Source organism: Pongo abelii, chromosome 5, assembly GCF_028885655.2.
Source record: "Pongo abelii isolate AG06213 chromosome 5, NHGRI_mPonAbe1-v2.0_pri, whole genome shotgun sequence".
Taxonomy (NCBI): Eukaryota; Metazoa; Chordata; class Mammalia; order Primates; family Hominidae; genus Pongo; species Pongo abelii.
Genome location: NC_071990.2, coordinates 7,896,866 through 7,900,810, shown reverse-complemented (window position 1 = coordinate 7,900,810; position 3,945 = coordinate 7,896,866).

Below are 3,945 nucleotides of genomic sequence, written 5' to 3'. Positions count from 1 at the left end.
CGTGTATATTTTTAAATTCTGTGTTTATTGATTCCTGTTTTAATTGAATTTGAATTGTGGACAGAAAATAGGTACATGTAAGACTGATCTGTTAATATTTGTTGAGATTTGCTTTATGACCTAGATTATAACCTGTTTTTGTAAATGTTTCATGATTGCTTGAAAAGTATGCTTGTTTTTTAGTTGCTGGATGTCCATTAGACCAAAGTTGTTAATTTTGTAGTTCAAATTTTTTCTATTTTACTATTCTTTTGTCTTCTACTTGATCTCTCAAACTCTGAGATATGTTGAAATTTTCTATTCTAGTGAACTTACCAATTTCTCCCTGTAATTCTGTCAATTTTAGTTTTATATATTTTTATATATTTTGAAGTCTTGTTATAAATAAATAATTATAAATATATACATAAATATAAAAAATACATAAAATATATATTATATTTATATGGATTATGCCAGCTAGCTAGATTTATAGGAGATATCTTTTTTCATCCTTCTGTTAAACCTTGCTGTTATGTTTTAGATATGCCCTTTAAAAACTGTGTGACTGGGGTCGGGGACGGTAGCTCATGCCTGTAGTCCCAGCACTTTGGGAGGGCAAGGCAGGCAGATCACGAGGTCAGGAGATCGAGACCATCCTGGCCAACATGGTGAAATCCCATCTCTACTAAAAATACAAAAATTAGCTGGGCGTGGTGGCATGCACCTGTAGTCCCAGCTACTCAGGAGGCTGAGGCAGGAGAATTGCTTGAGCCCAGGAGGCAGAGGTTGCAGTGAGCTGAGATTGCCCCACTGCACTCCAGCCTGGGTGACAGAGCGAGACTCTGTCTTAAAAAAAAAAAACTGTGTGACTGGATGTTTTTCTTTCTTTCTGATCATTTGTTAACTAAGGAGTTCAATCCATTTACATTTTCAAAATTACTGATATATTAAGATTTATTTGTATCATTTTGTGCTTTTTGTCCCACCTTTTCTGTTTCTTGCCTTCTTTCAGCTTGAGTTTGTTTTGTTTCGTTTTTCCATTTACTTTTCTTCTACTACTTTCAAAGTTAAACATTTCCCAGTTTCCAAATCACTTTTGATATGTATTTTATTTATATGTAAAAATTAACTTTTAGTGAAGTGCTAAGTAGTTAGAATCTAAAATTAACATCTTTACTCTCTTCCTATACATTAGAGATTTTTGTACAAAGTCTGATTTATCTCTTCAACTTACAAATTGTTGTCTAGAATTCTAGTTCTATCTTGGTTTTACTACAAAAGTAGTTATTTTGTATAGTCAGTGTTTATGTAGATTTACCTAGAAGTTCACTATTTTATTATCCTTGAAAGTTAGCTAGGTATACGATTATAGGTTGACAGCTGTTTTCTCAGTATTTAATAATATTCTGCTGTCTTCTTGCTTCCATTGCTGCTTCTGAAATGACAGTTGTCAGTCTGATCAGTATTTGTAGCTAATCTGCCTTCTTTCTCAGGTCATGTTTAAGATCTTTGTCTTTGGTGTTCTACAGTCAAATGTGATCATGCTACAGTATGTTTAGCTGTATATTTCTTTTCATTGTCCTATTGGGATTGATTGAGATTCCTGAATCTGAGAATTGGTACTTTTCATAAATTCTGAAAAATTCTCAGCTACTGTCTCTTTGAATATTGTATCTCCCTCATTCTCTCTATTCTCTCCTTCAGGAAATAAAATTAGACTTCCGTTTTATGATCTCACTATCCTCTCCATATCTCTTAATCCCTGTTTCATATTTCCCATTTCTCTGTCTCTTGGTGTTGAATTCTGGATAATTTCTTTAAATCTATTTCATTAATGCTGTCTTTACTCTATCTCTAACCTATTTTACCCATCTGTTAAGTTGTTAATTATAGTTATTATATTTTTTTATTTTCAGAAGGGTTGTTTGGTTCTTTCTTAAACTTTCGTGGGTTGTCTGCGATGGTTCCGTTATTCCCTCTTTCTTTTCTTTAAACATATTAAAAGTACATATTTTACATTCTGTACCTGGTAATTTCAATATTTTTTGTGGATCCGAATTTATAGTTTGTTGCTTATTGTTTTTGCTGAAACAAGTTTATGGTGACTAGTTTCCTAATGTGATCAGTCATTTTTTATTTTAAGTTTGCATTCCTCTGAACTTTCTTTTGGGAGTTTTTTTTTTTTAATTTCAAATATAGTCCTACAGAGAAGATTTTTTTTCCCTGCAGCACCAATTTGTTTCTTATGACACTACAAACCACAGACCACTTCAAAATCAGTTTTCATCTTGGATTCCCTGTCTCTCCCTTTTCTACTCCTTAAGCTTTTGCACCCACACACACGTGTGTATGTATACACACTCACAGAATGTGGATTTCAGCCCTAAACACCTGTGACTGTTGGCTTCATTGAGGCATTCCCAGAGGAGATGTTTTTCTCCCTTTATATCTCTTCTTGAATAATGAAGAAGGGTAAATTTAGGTGTTTTCCTAGTTCACTCCTGAGGACAGTGTCCTCTGAGGCTTTACAAGTCCTCCTGCTCATCCAGCTCAGTCCCTGTTATGGACTGGATTTTGTCTCCCCTGAACTCATCAAGTAAAGCTGTAACCCCGTTGTGACTGTATTTGGAGCCAGGGCCTTTAAGGAGTTAGTTAAGGTTAAATGAGGTCATAGGGCGTAGAAGAAAGAACCCAGAGCTCCCTTCCTGCACATAGAGGCAGAGTCGTGAGATCACAGCAGGAAGGCAGCCATCTGCAAGCCGGGAGAGGGGCCTCATAGGAACCACATTTTTCAGGACTTTGGCCTTAGACTTCTTGCCAGCACATCTTTAAGAAAATTAATTTTTATTTAAGCCACCAAGCCTGTGGTATTTTGTTATGGCAGGTGGAGAAGACTGGGAAAGTCCCTCACTTTGATTCCTGTCCCTTACGCAGGTATGGCTCCTAACAACTGGGGCCTTCCTAGGCTGCAGGGATGGGGACGCCTTTAGGGCAGTTATCCAGAGCTCAATTACCCTATAGAATGTCCCAGTCTCCTGAGCTGCCTTCAGTTGTTTTCACTAATTTGCTATAAATTCAGTCAAGAATAATAAATAAAGTTTAAATTTTTTTCTAGCATTTCTGGTGTTCAGTGGGCAGATTTCTCTGTAGAGAAATGGCATGTTAGACAAGTATATGGTGATTTTATTATATTCTCCAAAAAAGAACATGCCCATATTCTAGTGTAAACGATACTTTTTTACTTTTTCAATATTACACTAAATCTTTTATATTAGATTATTTCCTATTATCCATGAACTAATATGATTGTCTCTATTGCTTCTATTGGATTGATCTTTTACTGTTTATGAGCTAATGAAGGCAAGAGTTCAGTAGTGTTCTAAACCTGCGTAACTCTTATCTGAATACCTGATTTTGGAATTTTTAATCTTTAGGACATTATTGTGGTTTGTGAAAATGTCTCAGGCTACTATTATGGGCATGTAGATAGAGGGGGCTTGATCTGTGCTATTAAACCCAAAGTGCCATGAAAATCTGGAGGAGTCACAGATGCCTCCAAGATACATAGTGAATTCTCTTCTTTGCTTTTATAATACATAAACTTTCTATCTGAACATTTCCATCTACTATTTGAACAGTTTCCTACTGTGCACGTGTCTAGAGGTAGTGGGTTTTCTGGTTGCCATTGCAAATGAAAAGGGAGTGGTTTTTATTGCTTTGGAATTTAGCATAATGTCTGCCTTTCCTGAAATTGTACCCTGGAGGCTTTTTATTTTTATTTATTTATTTATTTATTTATTTATTTATTTATTTATTTTTTGCCATTTGGGGCTGTAAGTCTATCTCTCAGGATGAAAAATACTAGAAAAATATTTTAAACATTAATTCAGTCAAAATATTTGAAGCTCCCATTACAGACGATATATTTTCTAGTAGTTTGTTCTTAGTCTTTCAGAAAGGTTT